We start from the raw sequence: 18,628 nt of genomic DNA on the forward strand, positions 1-18,628 counted from the left end.
CCTCCACCTCTAGATCCACAAGTCCATGGGGCCGGATACGCGGCATCCAGGGGTGCTAAACGAGTTGGCGGATGTGATTGCAGAGCCATTGGCCATTATCTTTGAAAACTCATGGCAATCAGGGGAGGTCCCAGATGACTGGAAAAAGGCTAATGTAGTGCTCATCTTTTAAAAAGGGAGGAAGGAGGATCTGGGGAACTACAGGACAGTCAGCCTCACCTCAGTCCCTCGAAAAATCATGGAGCAGGTCCTCAAGGAATCCATTTTGAGGCACTTAGAGAAGAGGAAAGTGATCAGGAACAGTCAGCATAGATTCACTAAGGGCAAATCATGCCTGACTATCCTAATTGCCTTCTATGACGAGATAACTGGCTCTGTGAATGAGGGGAAAGCAGTGGACGTGTTGTTCCTTGACTTTAGCAAAGCTTTTGACACGGTCTCCCACAGTATTCTTGCCAGCAAGTTAAAGAAGTATGGGCTGGATGAATGGACTATAAGGTGGATAGAAAGCTGGTTATAGCATCGGGCTCAATGTGTAGTGATCAATGGCACCATGTCTCGTTGGCAGCCAGTATCTAGCGGAGTGCCCCAAGGGTCGGTCCTGGGACCGGTTTTATTCAACATCTTCATTAATGATCTGGAGGATGGCATGGATTGCACCCTCAGCAAGTTTGCAGATGACACTAAACTGGGAGGAATGGTAGATACGCTGGAGGGTAGGGATAGGATACAGAGGGCCCTAGACAAATTAGAGGATTGGGCCAAAAGAAATCTGATGAGGTTCAACAAGGACAAGTGCAGAGTCCTGCACTTAGGATGGAAGAATCCCATGAACTACTACAGACTAGGGACCGAATGGCTCGGCAGCAGTTCTGCAGAAAAGGACCTAGGGATTACAGTGGACAAGAAGCTGGATATGAGTCAACAGGGTGCCCTTGTTGCCAAGAAGGCTAACGGCATTTTGGGCTGCATAAGTAGGAGCATTGCCAGCAGATTGAAGGATGTGATCATTCCTCTCTATTCAACATTGGTGAGGCCTCATCTGGAGTCCTGTGTCCAGTTTTGGGCCCCACACTACAAGAAGGATGTGAAAAAATTGGAAAACGTCCAGCGGAGGGCAACAAAAATTATTAGGGGACTGGAACACATGACTTGTGAGGAGAGGCTGAGGGAACTGGGATTGTTTAGTCTGCAGAAGAGAAGAATAAGGGGGATTTGATAGCTGCTTTCAACTACCTGAAAAGGGGGTTCCAAAGAGGATGGATCTAGACTGTTCTCAGTGGAAGCAGATGACAGAACGAGGAGTAATGGTCTCAAGTTGCAATGGGGGAGGTTTAGGTTGGATATTAGGAAAAGCTTTTTTCACTAGGAGGGTGGTGAAGCACTGGAATGCGTTACCTAGGGAGGTGGTGGAATCTCCTTCCTTAGAGGTTTTTAAGGTCAGGCTTGACAAAGCCCTGGATGGGATGATTTAGTTGGGGATTGGTCTCGCTTTGAGCAGGGGGTTGGACTAGATGGCCTCCTGAGGTCCCTTCCAACCCTGATATTCTATGATCCTATGATTCTATAAGCATATTTCTATAAAGCATTATGGGATGCAACATCACAGCGTTTTAGCAAGGGTAAGTGTAAATGTCGACATCTGGGAACAATGCATGCAGGACACATGTACTCTATCCTGGGGAAGGGGGACTCTGAAAAAGAGCTAGGAGTCATGTTGGATAATCAGCTGAATGTGAGCTCCCAGGGCGAGGCTGTCGCCAAAAGGGCTAATCTTGGATGCATAAATAGGGGAATCTCAGGGAGGTGTGGAGAGGTATTTTACCTTCATATTTGGCACTGGTATGACTGCTGCTGGAATGCTGGGTCCAGTTCTGGTGTCGACAACTCCAGAAAGATGTTGATTAATTGAGAGGGTTCGGAGAAGAGCCATGAGAATGATTAAAGGACTGTAAAACATGTCTTTTAGTGATAGACTCAAAGAGCTCAATCTGCTTAGTTTAACAAAGAGAAGGTTAAGGGGTGAATTAATCACAGTCTACAAGTACCTACATAGGGAACAAATCTTTAATAACGGCCTCTTCAATCCTCCAGAGAAAGTTGTAACATGATTCAATGACTGGAAATTGAAACTAGACATAGGGTAGAAATAAGGTGTACATTTTTGACAGTGAGGGTAATTAACCGTTGGGACAATTTACCAGAGTGATGGTGGATTCTCTATCACTGACCATTTTTAAGTTTAGATTGGATGTTTTTCTAGAAGATCTGCTCTAGGGATTATTCTGGGACAGGTCTCTAGCCCGTGCTGTACAGGGGGTCAGAGTAGATGACCACAGTGGTCCCTTCTGGCCGTAGAACCTGTGAATTAATAAAGACGAGGAAAATAATTAGTGCCAGTCAATGTGGTTTTATGAAAAATAGGTCTTGCCAAACACACTTTCTTTGAGATTACATTTGGTTGATAAAGGTAACTGCATAGATGTAATATATTTACTTTTGAAGGCACTTGACTTAGTACTACACGCCCTGCTGGTTAAAAAAGATGAGCACTATGCAATATCAGAGAAGCATGTGTTAAATGCAGTACAAATTGGTTAACTGACAGATCTCAGAGCAGTTATCAATGGAGAACCCTCATCCTCACCAAAGGGGATGTTTCTAGCGGCAATGGGGATAAGTACTAAGCCCAATACTATTCAGCTGGTAACAGCTCACCTGACCTGATCGCTCTGGTTACAGTGTCTATGGTAACACCCCTTGTTTCCTGTTCTCTGTGTGTGTATAAATCTCCTGACTGTATTTCCCACCGAATGCATCCGATGAAGTGAGCTGTAGCTCACGAAAGCTTATGCTCAAATAAATTTGTTAGTCTCCAAGGTGCCACGAGTACTCCTTTTCTTTTTGCGGATACAAACTAACATGGCTGCTACTCTGAAAAAAATTCAAATGAGAAATTAGGCACAAGTGTGTACCACTGAAGGTGATTAAGAGGAGTCTACAAAATTTGCGGCCATGAAAATCGTGTCACAGACCATGAAATCTGGCCTCCCCATGAAATCTAGTCTCCTGCCCCCAGCTCTGAACGCAGAATGGAGAGCAGTGGCTAGGCTACTGGCCAGGCACCCAGCGCTGAAGGCAGTAGGGGAGAAGTAGTGGTGGCATGGTATGCTGTTGCCACCTTACTTCTTTACTGCTGCTGGCCATGGCTTTGCCTTCAGGGCTGGGTGCCCAGCCAGCAGCTGCTGCTGCTGCTCTTCTGACGCCCAGCTTCAGGCAGCGCTGCTGCCAGCAGCAGCACAGAGATAAGGGTAGCAATGCTGTGACCCTCCCATAATAGGCTTTTGACCCCCTTTTGGGTCAGGACCATAGCCGCTGACTCCATGGGGGCTCCAGGGCTGGAGCATCCATGGGGAAAAATTAGCGGGTGCTCTGCATCCACCGGCAGCCAAGCTCCCTGCGCCACCCCACCTCCTCCTCCCCTGAGCGTACCGCGTCCCCACTCCTCTGCCTACCTCCCAGCGCTTGCCACCGCCAAACAGCTGTAGCAAGCTCCAGGAGGGAGAGGGAGGAGCAGGAATGTGGCGCGCTCAGGGGAGGTGGAGGGGAAGAGGTGGGGCCGGGGAGAGGATTTGGGGAAGGAGTCGGAATAGGGGCAGGGAGGGGCCGGAGTTGGGGCAGAGACTTTGGGGAAGGGGTTGGAATGGGGGGCAGCGGTGGAGGCAGGGCAGAGCCAGGGGCCGAGGTGGGTTGAGCACCCACTGGCACCAGTAGAAGTTGGCGCCTATGATCAGGGCTCGCAGTCTGAGAAACACTGCAGAGAAATCGCACATTTTTCATGGGTTGGTCATGGCATAAATAGAAAATTTCATGGATATGGTCCGTGAATGGCTATTTATGCCATGCCCAACCCCTAGAAGAATGTGTGTTTCTCTGTGATTTGAGTAGACCCCTAGTGATTAACCCCTGGAACAAATTCCCCAGGGAAGTGATGGATTCTCCATCTCTTGATGGCTTCCACTCCAGACTGGCTTTCTGGAATGTGCTTTAGCTGAACACAAGCTATTGGGCTCAACACTGAGGTAGCTGGGTGAAATGTCATGGCCTGCACTATCCAGGCACTTAGATGATCTAATGTTCCCGTCAGGCCTTAAGCTCTAGGGCTCTAGGGAATGCTATCCACGATGTGACGTAAGAGACTAAAGTCCAGAGTTAGGTGCCCAAGTCCCCATGCACGGCACCACTGTGATCTGCGAAACTCCTGCTTGGCTGTTGCCTAACCCTGGAGGTGCCAAAATTCACTTGGCACCTAACTGTAAAAATTTCCTAGGTGCCTCAGTTTTAGACCCTGGGGCATGTGCACTGCTGCCTCCCTCTAGGTGTCTGGACTTAATCTCTCATCTGAGCCTCAGAGCGATTTGAGGACGAGAGAAGATAGGTGTCTGGTCGCGCCTACCAGCTTGGCTCCCACTCAGAATCCAGCTGGAAGAGGAGGGGACAAGTATTTAAATGCTCGTTAGGCCAGTAGGGGGATGGGAGGAGGGTGAGAGCGACTTGCAGCCAGTCATTAGGGCACCCCTTGGGAGATGGGAGGTCCTGGGTCTGGTCCCCTGCTCCAGCCACCCTGTCATTATTTATCCAGAAAGGAACAGCTTCACCAGGAGGGACTGAGCAAGCCCCACAGCAGAGTAGACATAGCCTGATGGTTAGCATGTTTTCCTGAGAGATGGGAGACCCCTGTTCAAATCCCTTCTCCCCATCAGGCAGAGGGAGGAGAATGCAGCCTGGGTCTCCCACACCCCAGGAGCATGCTCTAAGCGCTGTGATACAGGTTATCAGGTGCTGTGTCTCCTCCAGCCATTTTGGGTGAGGTGAGGTAGGCACAAGAAATGCCTTCAGTGCCTAAATGTCTGGACTCCAGGCAGCGGGTTTCCAAGCAGTGCTATGTGTCTGTCTCTGAGGGGGTGGAGTTTAGCACCCCTCACCCCCATGTCATCATCTCTCCTTGTCTGGCGTAGGTGGCCCACACCTAGCTTGCTGGCTTTGTTGATCATGGGGTGTTCCTGTGATTTTTCTAGGCACCAAAAGATTAGGCACTGTGATGCTCAGGGAATTATAGACCAGTCACTTACCTTCAGTACCCGAAAAGATAATGGAGCAAATAATCAAACAAAATTTGTAAGCCCCTAGAAGATATTATTATTGGTAGTCCATTGCTGACGATGATGACAATAGATGATGTTAATGGGATGAGACTTGCGAGAAAACCTGTGTGGAAAATTTTGATTAAGAAAGCCATTGCACAGGGGCCATCTCACTCTCTCAGCTGTGGAAACGAGATTCCAGTGGCATGAAGAATCGTTACAACTGGAGACTTCCTTAGCTGCAGTGGGTGACCAGAACATCTTCAGAGCCTTGTCATGCTCTCCACGTCCCACAGCACGTTGTTGAACCGCCTTCATGGCCGTTGAACCACAAATTGATTTCCTCCGCCCAGTTCACTGGAACAGTCTTTGCATGCTAGAGAAAGGCTGTTTCCCTATTTCACTGAGGGCAAAAGACTCATCGGCTACCCTCACCTGTTTTAGCCTACTCGTTGAAGTGGTTTCCCAGGGTGTGGTTGAAGTCGCATGCAAACAGCTACTTGGAGCCACAGGTGAGAGCTGGGTGTAGGTGGGATCAAAGCAGATGAACTAAGGGGCACTACATGTTCCTCCAACAGAGGTACTACCCCTTCTTAGCATCTCCCATGCACCACACCTAGAAGATAATAAGGTGATAAGTAACGGTCCACATGGATTTGTTAAGAACAAATCATGTCAAGCCAACTTAATATCCTTCTTTGACTGGGTAACAAGCCTTGTGGATGGGGAGAAGCAGTAGATGTGATGATCTATCAACTTTAGTAAGGCTTTTGATACTGTCTCACATGACCATCTCATAAGCAACAAAGGAAACATAGCCTCAATGAACCTACTAGAAGGTGGGTGCACCATTAGTTGGAAAACCATACTCAGAGAGTAGTTAATAATGGTTCACAGTGAGGCTGGAAGGGCGTATTGAGTAGAGTCCTTCAGAGATCTGTCCTGGATCTGATTCTATCCAATATCTTTATACATGATTTGGATAATGGCATAGAGAGACACTTGTAAAGTTTGTGGATGATACCGAACTGGGAGGGGTTGAAAGCACTTTGTGGGACAGGATTAGTATTCAAAGTAATCCTGACAAACTGGAGAAATGGTCTGAAATAAATAGGATGAAATTCAATAAGGACAGATGCAAAGTATGTGATGTTATTGACATTAACTGTGACCATATAGATCATTGTTGGAACCAAGGTCCTATGTGGCACCAGGTCTTGTACAGAGGAGGTCAAGTGGGGTGTCTATGGAAAGGTTGTAGTTTGCTGGTTATGATTATGCTGTCTGTATGTGTGTATCATTTTTGTATTTGAAGTTATGAATATTGACTATGTACCTGTATCACAATGTATTTGATTCTAAGTAGCCTCAGAAAAGCATTTGGTCAGCTTCTTGAGAAAGGATTATTCTCAGTAAGTGCCCAATCAAGAAACACTTAACTGACAATGGATTTTGGGAGATGCCAATCCACATCTGAGCTTTCCTGGGAACGTTCAAACTAACATGTAAACAGTGGCATCGGCCTTCAAAAAGTTGAATCATTCATAGACATGTGACTTGCCCAGGTGGCTAAAACTCCATCTTGCTGCTGTGATTTTGAACAGGAGAACAAAGGGGTTTCTGCCCACAGGAGAAAGAATATAAAAGGCCCTGGAAACCCCTCCATTTTGTCTTCAGCTTGTTTAAGAGATGGCCTCTGTAGAAATGATCAATGAAATTGTTTTTAATTGTTCACTTTATTAATATAACTTCATAAGTAAAGTTTTATGAATGAAACAACATTCATTCATAAAACCGGTTACCCCAATAACTGGCTAATTGAGTTTCACTTTCAATCCAATTGCTGCTTAAATTGCTGAAACTTACACTGTTTCAACATTGTAACTTCTGCTCACTGTTTGTCATTCATTATACTTGTCTATATTGTAACTTCTGCTCACTGTTTGCCATTCCTTACATGTGTCCATATTGTAACTCAAACTCCACTTTAACTTGTCCCAAACTCCATTTTTAAACGCATGCTCCATTTTGTAAAAGCTTGCTGCAACCTTCATTTTTGCAAAACCCTCTGTAATCTTATTAGTGTAGTTTAGATGTGTGAATGAGATATGTATGGATGATGGAATCAATCTTCAGACCCAGACTGTCCTGAAATAAAGTGTAAACTGACTGAAGATGCAGACAACAGCCCTGACAAAGTTCGATCCCGCATCCCTCTCCTTCGGGAGATGGATCATGGCTCCCGCTTCTTCTACGCCATAGAGAAAAAGAGGGGGGCCAAGAAACATGTCACCTGCCTTCTGGCAGAAGACGGCACCCCCTTCACGGATCTGCTGGAGATGTGCGGAAGGGCAAGAGCCTACTACGCAAGCCTTTTCTCCCCAGATCCGACTGATCCTAACGCTTGCAGAGTGCTCTGGGAGGAGCTCCCTACGGTCAGCACGGGCGACTGTAGGGAGCTAGAGCTGCCTCTCATTCTGGCCGAGTTCTCGGAAGCCCTCCGTCGCATGCCCACCAATAAATCTCCGGGCATGGACGGGCTGACCGTGGAGTTCTACCACATGTTCTGGGACGTCCTGGGCCCAGACCTAGTCACCGTCTGGGCCGAATCTTTGCAGAGCGGGGTCCTCCCTCTTTCGTGCAGGCGAGCCATGCTCGCCTTATTGCCGAAGAAGGGGGACCTCCGCGATTTATGAAATTGGTGTCCCGTCTCGCTCCTCAACATGGACTACAAAGTCGTGGCAAAAGCCATCTCGCTGCGGCTAGGGTCCGTGCTGGCGGACGTGGTCCACCCAGTCCAGACCTACACCGCTCCGGGCCGCAGCATCTTCGACAACCTATATCTGGTCCAGGACCTTTTGGAACTTGGGTGTAGGGATGGTCTGTCCTTCGCCCTCCTGTCCTTAGATCAGGAGAAGGCGTTCGACAGGGTGGATCATGGGTATCTTCTGAGCACTCTGCAAGCATTTGGCTTCGGACCCCAGTTTGTGGGTTTTCTCTGAGCGCTGTACGCCTCCTCAGAGTTTCTGGTCAGGCTCAACTGGACCCTGACCGAACCGGTCAGCTTCGGGCGAGGAGTACGGCAGGGGTGCCCCTTCTCGGGCCAGCTGTACGCTCTGGCGATTGAGCCCTTCCTCTGTCTCCTCTGAAGGAGGTTGACAGGGTTGGTGCTGTGGGAGCCGGAGCTGCGGCTGGTCCTGTCGGCGTACGCTGATGACGTGCTCCTCGTGGTCCAGGACCCAGGCGACTTGTTGCGGTGGAGGCTTGCCAGGCCATCTATTCGGCAGCCTCCTCCGCACAGGTCAAGTGGGTCAAGAGCTCTGGCTTGGTGGTAGGGGACTGGCGGCAGGCGAGCTCCCTCCCACCCGCGCTTCAGGCCATCTGGTGGAGCTCGGGTCCGCTGCTCTATCTCGGCGTTTACCTTTCTGCCACGCTTCCCCCTCCGCCGGAGAACTGGCAGAATTTAGAGGGCGGGGTGATAGATCAGCTCTGGAAATGGACAGGACTACTCCAGTGCCTCTCCCTTCGAGGGAGAGCACTGGTGCTGAATCAACTAGTCCTGTCCATGCTCTGGTACCGGCTCAACACCCTGGCCCCAGTCCTGGGCTTCCTGGACTACCTCCGGACATCGATTCTGGAGTTCTTTTGGTCAGGACTGCACTGGGTCCCTGCAGGGGTTCTCCATCTACCCCTGGAGGAGGGAGGGCAGGGCCTGAAATGTCTGCTTACTCAGGTCCATGTCTTCCGTCTCCAGGCCCTGCAGAGGCTCCGTTATGGTGCAGGTAATCCGGCGTGGAGCATACTGGCGCACGCCTTCCTGCGCCGCTTCCAAGGGCTCCGATACAACCGGCAGCTCCTTTATCTCCATCCAAGAGGTCTTCCGCAAGACCTCTCTGGGCTGCCGGTCTTCCACCAGGACCTCCTCCAGACCTGGAAACTGTTTTCAACAACCAGGTCCGTGGCGGCTACTGAGGGGGCAGATCTCCTCGCGGAGCCCCTGCTACACAACCCCCAGCTCCGTGTGCAGGTGGCGGAGTCCCGCTCGGTGCGCCAGAGGTTGGTTCTGGCAGAAGTCACAAGAGTCAGAGACCTCCTGGACTACAACCGGGGAGACTGGCTGGATCCCGTGAGGCTCGCTCAGCGCATGGGGTTTTCCAGACCTCATACTCCCCGGCGCGTACTTCAGGAGGTGAAGGCCGCTTTGCTGCCCGCTGCTCAGGTTTATCTTGACCGGATCTTGCACGATGGCGCGCCCCGCCCACCCTCTACCCCAGGCCTGCTGGACCTTTTAATTGGGCCCCTGCCTCATGGACCCAATTGACCCTCTCCGCCCTTCACTGTAAGCCGGCTGCACAAGATGCAGCTGGTCTGTTTCCAAACCGCGCCAAGGAAACAGCTCTACACGCTCGTGCTCCACACCCTTCATGCCCTCACCCTTGTGTCCCGCCCCAATACAAAATGGCGGGACCTCCTGCCACCTTTGGAGGGTGAGGAGCCGCAGCGGGCCAGCCTATATTCCACCTTGATCCCGAGGCCCGCCAGGGATATCAGTTGGCGGCTCCTTCACGGAGCCGTGAGCACGGGCGTGTTCTTGGCACGGTTCACCCCTATCCCAGACACCTGCCCCTTTTGTGGCGTGAGGGAAACCCTGGCACACACATATCTGGAGTGTGCTAGGCTGCAGCCCCTATTCGGGCTCCTCACCAATATTTTATTATGTTTTTGGTTGCATTTTTCCCCTCACATTTTTATTTATGCACTCCCTATCCATGGCCCCACAAGGTCACAGGATCTCCTGGTCAACCTTCTCCTGGCCCTAGTTAAAATGGTCATCTATAAAACCAGAGTGAGGAGGTTGGCCGATGGAGTCTCCTGTGACTGTGGGACCTATTTCCGATCCTCGGTCCGTTCACGTATCCGAGCAGAGTTCTTCTGGGTGGTGTCCTCTGACTCCCTTGATGCCTTTGAAGAGCAGAGGGTGGCTGTCCGGGGTTCTCTGCTCGGTGTCCCCATCCAGCTCCCTTCGTTTGACCCTTTGACCACACTCCTGTCCCTGTTATTTCATTAGTTGTCCCCCAGATTTATTTGGTATCCAGGTCCTGTGGATCCCCCTCTTAGGCTGGGGGTGATCCTTTAGCAGTGGACAGGCTTCGCCCACCCACTTCCCGGATCCCAATAGGGTCACGCTCCTATGGCCATCAGGCCCGACCCTGTCACAATAGGTAGTGGATATTAGTTATTGGTCATAAATCAAATTGTGTTATAATAAACTTGACATCTTGTCTTGTCCCCTGAAACAATCCTGTGCAGTTTTGTCTGTATAACATTAATGATGGAGAATGCAGTGGGGGGAGCAAGCCCAGAATCCACGACTATTATAAATACTGGTGTGCACATCGCCAGCTTTAGTAAACCTGGCACTATAGGAAAAAGATTGGAAACTTTCAGTTAATTAACCAGAAACTCTGAAGGAAATAAGAGTTTTGGTTTGGATCTTAGTTGAATAGTAAAATTACTATGCATTGAGAATTGTTATGATTAAAAGGTATACACACTGTTGGTCATAGCACGGCTGAGAAAAAGGGGAGAGGTTTAGCATCCTTCTCTCCACCCCAGACTCTGGGGGGGAAATAATTGGAGGTGGGTATACCCCCAGTCATAGTATGGTCGGGCAATAGAAGGAGGACTTAAAGATCCTCTCTCCAAACCGAAAAATCCTAGGTACATACACTCTCAGCTGTAGCAAGACTGAGCTTAAGAGGAGAACTTAGTGTTTCTCTCTCTTATCCTGGGAATGAATTTTATATTTAGTGTATGAACCCTCGGTGGTAGCAGGCCGAGTGATATAGAGGGCAGCTTAGCATCTCTCCCTCTAGCCCAGAGAGGGTTAAGTTGTAAGTTGTTCTTTCAGGAGTTGTAAGTTGCTCTTCCAGGAGTTAAAAAGGGAAATTGCTCTTTCAGGAGTTGTAAGTTGCTCTTTCAGGAGCGAGGAGGTTATAGTATATCAATTTGGTTTTGTATTGTGGTTTGTTGTTGCTCACAATTGTTGGGGAAAATGTTTAAGAAAACACAATCTAAAGATATCCTTAAAGAAAAACAAAAAAGAAAAAGGAGTACTTGTGGCACCTTAGAGACTAACAAATTTATTTGAGCATAAGCTTTCGTGAGCTACAGCTCACTTCATCCGATGAAGTGAGCTGTAGCTCACGAAAGCTTATGCTCATATAAATTTGTTAGTCTCTAAGGTGCCACAAGTACTCCTTTTTCTTATAACAAAGTCTGTGTTCAGTGTTCTGTGTTACATGTTCTGTGTCTGTCTTTGGTAGGTGTCCTGTGCTAGCATTGAGTCCAGAGAGAGAGAGGGAATACTATACTAGGTAAAGGGTAAATGCCTTTTCCTCTCTCTACTTCCCCCATCTCCAACCAAATTATCAATCACTTACACCTCTGTCCAAAAGACTTTGATCCCCAATGCATCAGGTTTATTTTTTGTTAGGTTCTCTAATAATCATTTTGTTGTTGATTTTTGGTGTTGATATATTTGTATTGTTAGTTACATTTGCTTGTATTGTTAATTCCACACTTTCCTCTTTGCACCCTCGTTTTACTTCCTCAAGCCCTGAAGGGTAGTTCATGGGCCCCCATAACCTGTGAGACCTTGGCCTGTGATTGTAGGGCCCTATCTTTCAGGTCCCCAGAGACCTCTTGAGAACAACTGTTAGGAATAGGGGATTCTGCAACATTTTAGCAACTAAATGTTAGTTTAAGTCCAAATCAGCTTAACCTTGCATGACAACTGTGGTACTCCTACAAAGTCTTATTTGTTGTGTGTGCTTAAGGAGGTCCTTACCTCAGTGACTTTTATTATTTGATGGCTATTGCAGCATCAAACTTGGGCCTCATTTTGTTTGTCAATGTACACAATTATTGTAATGGTGATGGTTTTATTATATTCCCAATTATTATGATTATGATTGTTTGCATCTGTGTTTGTTATAGCTGATGTTTAGTCAGTTATAATGGTTTTAGTTATATTCACCTGGTTATGATTGTTTGGTTTGTTTGCAACAGATCACCTGTGCCCTACAATGACAACTACTACTGTAATGATCATAGATCAAGGGGCAGAGTGTTGTAGGAGCAGCCCACCTAGTCAGCAGTTCTAGATATAATTTTTCATCCCATTATTATTCTATTAGTAATCCTGACCGTTAAGTTGGTCCTAATGCTGGTGCTGGATAAAACAGATGTATATTAAGCTAAAACCACAAGCTCACATTTATAGCCTTAAAACAATTACATAAAGTGTGACCCATTCAATACCCCTGGATTGAAGGGTCAAAAGGGGGACAATGTAGAACTGATCAATGAAATTGTTTTTAATTTTTCACTTTATTAATATAACTTCATAAGTAAAGTTTTATGAATGAAACAACATTCATTCATAAAACCGGTTACCCCAATAACTGGCTAATTGAGTTTCACTTTCAATCCAATTGCTGCTTAAATCGGTGAAACTTATACTATTTCAACATTGTAACTTCTGCTCGCTGTTTGCCGTTCCTTACACGTGTCCATGTTGTAACTCAAACTCCATTTTAACTTGTCCCAAACTCCATTTTTAAATGTTCACTCCATTTTGTAAAAGCTTGCTGCAACCTTCATTTTTGCAAAACCCAGCTGTAATCTTATTAGTGTAGTTTAGATGTGTGAATGAGGTATGTATGGATGATGGAATCAACCTTCAGCCCCAGACTGTCTTGATGAAATAAAGTGTAAACACTGATGGCTGAAGATGCAGACAACAGCCCTGACAAAGCAAGAAGAGTCCACCCTCAAAAGAAGAGAACAAAAGTACAATTGAAGAAACATCAAAGCCAGGTCCCAGGCTGAAAGTCATGTCTGCAATTGACGGGTGATCAATCACACTGAACCTAGAGGCAGCATGACACAGCAAGACCTATAGACTCTGGATTCAAACTAAAGCCTACAAAAAGGATGGGTGAGATGCAAGACTTTAGAGGGTAACATTCTGCTGCCAACATGGAAGGGCACCAGTGCATGCCCAACAGAGACCCAGCTCTTCCTTGTGTCCTGCTTTCCTGGCCAGTTAGCTGCCACAAGCTACGAACCCAAGCCACGAACTCAAGTTACATTCAGGACTGGTAACTATCTAGCAGCTGCAGAACATTTGATGTGTGTGTGTGGTGTGTATACATAGGTATTAGATATTAGTTATTGGTCATAAATCAAATTGTGTTATAATAAACGTGACATCTTGTCGTGTCTCCTGAAATGATCCTGTATAGTTTTGTCTGCATAACACTTCTCCACCCCCAAGAGATGCCTGAAAGAAACTGGAACAAAGGACAGTAACTACGGGAGTGTGAGTGATTGCTGGACCCAGACTAGGAAGGAGTCCAGTCTGTGAAAGAAGCTTATTGGAACATCTTTAAGGGTGAGTTGTTGCAGTTTCTTAATTTATTAGGCTTAGACTTGTGTGTTTTGTTTCATTTTGCTTGGTAACTTACTTTGTTCTGTCTGTTATTATTTGGAACCACTTAAATCCAACTTTTTATACTTAATAAAATCACTTTTGTTTACTAATTAACCCAGAGTAAGTGATTAATACCTGGGGGACCAAACAGCTGTGCCTATCTCTCTATCAGTGTTATAGAGGGTGGACAATTTATGAGTTTAGCCTGTATAAACTTTATACAGAGTAAAACGGATTTATTTGGGGTTTGAACCCCATTGGGAACTGGGTGCTGGAGACAGGAGTACTTCTTAAGCCATTTTCAGTTTTGTCTGCAGCTTTGGGGGATGTGGTTCAGACCTGGGTCTGTGTTTGCAGTGTGTCTGGCTCAACAAGACAGGGTGCTGGAGTCCCAAACTGGCAGGGAAAACGGGCTCAGAGGTTGTCTCAGCACATCAGGTGGCAGTCCCCAGGGGGTTTCTGTGACCCAACCCGTCACAAAGTCCTCCACTTAGCAAGGAACAATCAATTGCACAAATACAAAATGGGCAATGACTGCTTAGGAAGGCGCACTGCAGAAAAGGATTTGGGGGTTATAGTGGATCACAAACTAAATATGAATCAACAAAGTAATGCTATTGCAAAAAAAAAATCTTTCTGGGCTGTGTTAGCAAGAGTGTAGTAAGCAAGACACAAGAAGTAATTTTTCCGCTGTACTAAGCACTGATAAGGACTCAGCTGGAGTATTGGGTCCAGTTCTGGGCACCACATTTCAGAAAAGATTTGGACAAACTGGAGAAAGTCCAGAGAAGAGCAACAAAAATTATTAACGTTCTAGCAAACATGACCTATAAGGGAAGATTGAAAAGACAGGGTTTGTTTAGTCTGGATTAGAGTAAGAGGGGAACATGATAACAGTCTTTAAGTATGTAAAAGGTTCTTATAAAGAGGAGGGTAATAAATTGTTCTCCTTATCCATTGAGGGCAGGACAAGATGTAATGAGCTTGAACTGCAGCAATGGAGATTTAGGTTGGACATTAGGAAAAACTTCCTAACTGTCAGGGTAGTTAAGCACTGGAACAAAATTAACTAAGGAGGTTGTGGAATCTCTCTGTCATTGGAGGTGTTGGGATCCTCATGAGGGCAGTCAGGACCAAGGGTCAGATCAGGGTCAAACCTGGGGCTGAGAGTAGCTCATAGTCCTGTTCCAGACCGGGGTCGATACCGAGTTAGGTTTCAGGGTCCGGAGGCGAGGTCTGAATCTCAGCAAGGTTGAAGTCAGGAGTTTGAGGGTAGGAATGGTCATGGCAACTACAGGAGAGGCATTCTGTTGCCTGGACACTTCCTGGAATGCCCACTGGGGTTTATATAGGGTGGGGAGCCAGTCAGGAGCCATGCTGCCAGAGACGGCAGGTTTGGATAGTTTTTGGTGGTGCCCAGAATGGGTCCAAGTCCATCCCCTCCCTCCCACCTAAGACTATGGGAGGGAGTTTGGATGCGGGAGGAGGTTCTGGCTCTGGGAGGGAGTTTGGATGCTGGGTGTGGACTCTGGGATGGGGCAGGGAGTTGCTGTGCAAGAGGGGTCCGGGCCCTGGGAGGGAGTTTGGGTGCAGGAAGGGTGAGGGTTTGGGCTCTGGGAAGGAGTTTGGGTGCGGGAGGGGTGAGGGGTCGGGCTCTGGGAGGGAGTTTGGGTGTGGGGTGCTGGCTCTGGAATGGGGCAGAAGGTTGGGGTTTAGGGGGAGGGTTGGCGCTTACCTCAGGCAGTACCCGCTCCCAAAAGTGACCCACACTCCCCTTTGGCAGTGGCTCGGTGCTTGGGGTGTGGGCAGCACTTGGAGACACACACACACACACACACCCCCCTGGGGCCACAGGAATGTGCTGTCCGTTGCATTAACTAGTAGAGGTGGAAGTGCATATTGAATACATTTTCCTGTCAATTATTTATGGTGGGTTCTGATCAAATTAGCCACCTAGACTCACCAAAAGCCTTCAGAGTAAGGGGCAGAAATTGTTGTGGTGTATACCATGAAATGAATTGGTTCCTGATCAGATAAAATAGAAAATCAAATTAATGAGGGAACAAGTTATATGGTAAACCTTTGCCACTGCTCTCTACAACAGATGCATTTCAGGTTATGATGTGATTAGTCCATCCTGAAAAAGGGTGTGGTTTTTTTTGCTTCAGTTTTGAAAGGGAACAAAATCAAAACCAAGAAGCCCAAAAGTTTGCACTAGTATCATATTGACAATGTGTTGTGGAGGAGCTCAAAGCATTTACAGCCACCAATTTATTAAGCCACACAATCCCCCGTGAAACAGACAGATTACACAGATGGATCACTTGATTACCTGTTCTGTTCAGTCCCTCTGAATCATCTGGCATTGGCCAATGGGCTAGATGGACCATTGGTCTGACGCAGTATGACTCTTCTTATGGAGAAACTGAGGCACTGAGGTGAATGTTAGTTCAAGGTCACACACGAAGTCAGAGGCACAGCCAGGAAAAGAACCCAGGCATCCTGACTGCCATTGTGTGTCCCTACCACTTATCAATACATCCAGTCACAAGCCCACAGACTCTGATGTAGCGCTAGGCCAGATCCTGATCTTATTACCTTGGGTTATGTCAGATTTACAGAAATTGTAATCATTGAGTTACTCCAGGTTGACAACAGAGTAATGAGATCAGAATCTGGCCCAGCACTTCTGATGTCATTTCTAAAGGCAGAGAGAAAACAGTCACTGTTCTACTCAATTTTGCAATTTCAGATGGCTGCGTTTCATCCTGATGATGTGTAATGTAATCATTTTACAGTTCCTTTCTCTGTCATTGGCCAAAGGCCTGCAGCTCCAAACATTGTTTTATGCATCATTATGCTGCTTACTATAGAAATAAACAAGAGCTCTAAACCCGTTACATTCCGAGTGCTTACATGGTTTTAAAAAAAGACTACTTCCATTACTCATCTGCTTTTTGTAGGTGCTGTTAGTGCGAAGAGATTCTGGAGTGATGACGTTTCAGTGGCCACCACCTTCTTTTCAGCCAAGAACAGGACATGTCACTGCTGCTATTCAAGGCCTGGTAGTGACAGTGCTTGCCAGGCAGTGCCCTGAGCTCTGAGCAACATCTTAGCATGCTGTGACTCAGATGAGGTTTTACCCAGCTAACCATGCCATTTAATGCAACCCAGACTCTGCTGAGACTGGAGACAGGCGAAACACTGAAAGCAGCCAAATCAAGTGGCAAGACACTTTCCCTTCCGAAATCAGCTGGGCCTAAGACTGTATCTGCATTTGGGGCTGGCACTGCGAGCCCCAGCTCAAGGAAACACATCCACATCAGCTCTGAGCGAGCTTGTGCACTAACCCCAGGGTATAGCCACAGTAGGGCAAGCAGTAGGAGGAGTGTCTGTTGTCTCTGCTGGGCACTGGCTTGGGGCAGCTAGCACCTTGTACCACTCACGCTGCCATGGCTATCTTCTACTTGTAGAGCGAGTGAGATGGGAGTCGCGCCCCCAGCTCCAGGGCTATTGTACTCTCAGGCTGGGACATCTCGTCTAATGTTGGGTCTTGCTCAGATTTCAGCCAAGCTTCACTTACCTTCAGCTGCATCCCTGAGGGTGGGGTGGAGTTAGGTGCATCTCCCAGCCCTGCTCTAATCCCAAGTTGATCAGAATCCACCATACATAATTGCCAGTGCAGGTCCCCAAGTGCTACCAATGGTGGGAGCACTAGGCTAGAACAGGCTGTGACATGTTTACCGCTGTGCCATCTAGACCTAGACACCAAAGACCAGCCTACACTGGGGGTTCCACCCTGCTAACACCTGACGTTAACCCTGACCTTACCTCCGGAGGTTTGCCAGCCTTTTTGCATGCGCTGTGGGCACACCAGGATAATAAGCAGCAGGGCTGCTATTTAGTAAAATGGTGTCCCCCCGTTGCTGCAGGAGTGGAAGGGAAATATCACCTAGATGGATGGCCCCAGAAGGCTGCATTGCCTTGCAGTATGTGTGCTAAAATAGGTTTCAGAGTAGCAGCTGCGTTAGGCTGTATTCGCAAAAAGAAAAGGAGTACTTGTGGCACCTTAGAGACTAACAAATTTATTTGAGCATAAGCTTTTGTGAGCTTATGCTCAAATAAATTTGTTAGTCTCTAAGGTGCCACAAGTACTCCTTTTCTTTGTGCTAAAATAGAATACAACCTTTGACTGCGATTCTTTTATCTCATCTGTAGATCAGCTTGCAATGCAAATACATCTTTGTAGGAGCTGGTTTACAGTAAAAAGTTAACAGCACCAAGGAACTGATTCAAAATGCCATGTGCAATCCCTGTGCCTAATTTTGGCAATTTACCTCATAAAATTTAATTGTAGCTAGAATCTCAGTACATTGATCCAGTGGTGGCCCAAGGTGCCCTTTTCTGTCTATCTCTGCTGCCCCAGTATACCTGCTTGCCACGCAACCGCTCTGATTTTGTAACCCCTGTGGTGCCCACAGCTTGTGCCTGTGAGGGGGAGGGCACAGTCCGGGGGAGGCACAGCAGGCTGTTTGTGAAGGGGGTGTGGGTGTGACACAGGTGGCCCATGGAAGTTGATTTTGAGGAAAATCAAATCCTTACAGTTTCCCCTCACCAGTGCATGCAGCATGAGAAGCGTGTGTGGAGGGTTAGAAGCCGAGCAGGTGGAGAGGGGCTCCTGGCTCCACTGGCATGGTGGCAGGCAGCCAGCACCTGAAAAAAAGTGGTTAAACTTTCCCTAGGCAGCTGTATTGACGGGCAGAGCTCTCCTGCAGCAGCACTTTCAGGCTGGCTGCAGGCAGAGCTCCACAGCAGATCCTGGCAGCTGCGTACATTGGGTTTTTGTGTAATCGCCAAGTGCCATGTCGTACAGGCTGGGCTGCCAGAAGAATCTTCTCCCACTCAGCTGCCGTGATATGTGTGGGTCTGGGGCCCTTGCCATGGGGTGCAGGAAGCTTTGTGGAAAACGGTCCAGCACATCATTTTT

General features: G+C 47.6%; 1 long non-coding RNA gene across 1 annotated transcript; it reads right to left on the reverse strand.

The window, feature by feature from the left end:
* Positions 1-6,744: 6,744 nt before the first annotated feature.
* Positions 6,745-13,526, reverse strand: LOC122457081. Its single transcript, XR_006276402.1, has 2 exons — positions 13,471-13,526; positions 6,745-6,838 (listed from the first exon to the last, which is right to left on the reverse strand). It is a non-coding gene; the product is annotated as an uncharacterized LOC122457081 (long non-coding RNA).
* Between the last annotated feature and the right edge of the window lie 5,102 nt (positions 13,527-18,628).

This window comes from Dermochelys coriacea, chromosome 18 (genome assembly GCF_009764565.3).
Source record: "Dermochelys coriacea isolate rDerCor1 chromosome 18, rDerCor1.pri.v4, whole genome shotgun sequence".
NCBI classification, from domain to species: domain Eukaryota; kingdom Metazoa; phylum Chordata; order Testudines; family Dermochelyidae; genus Dermochelys; species Dermochelys coriacea.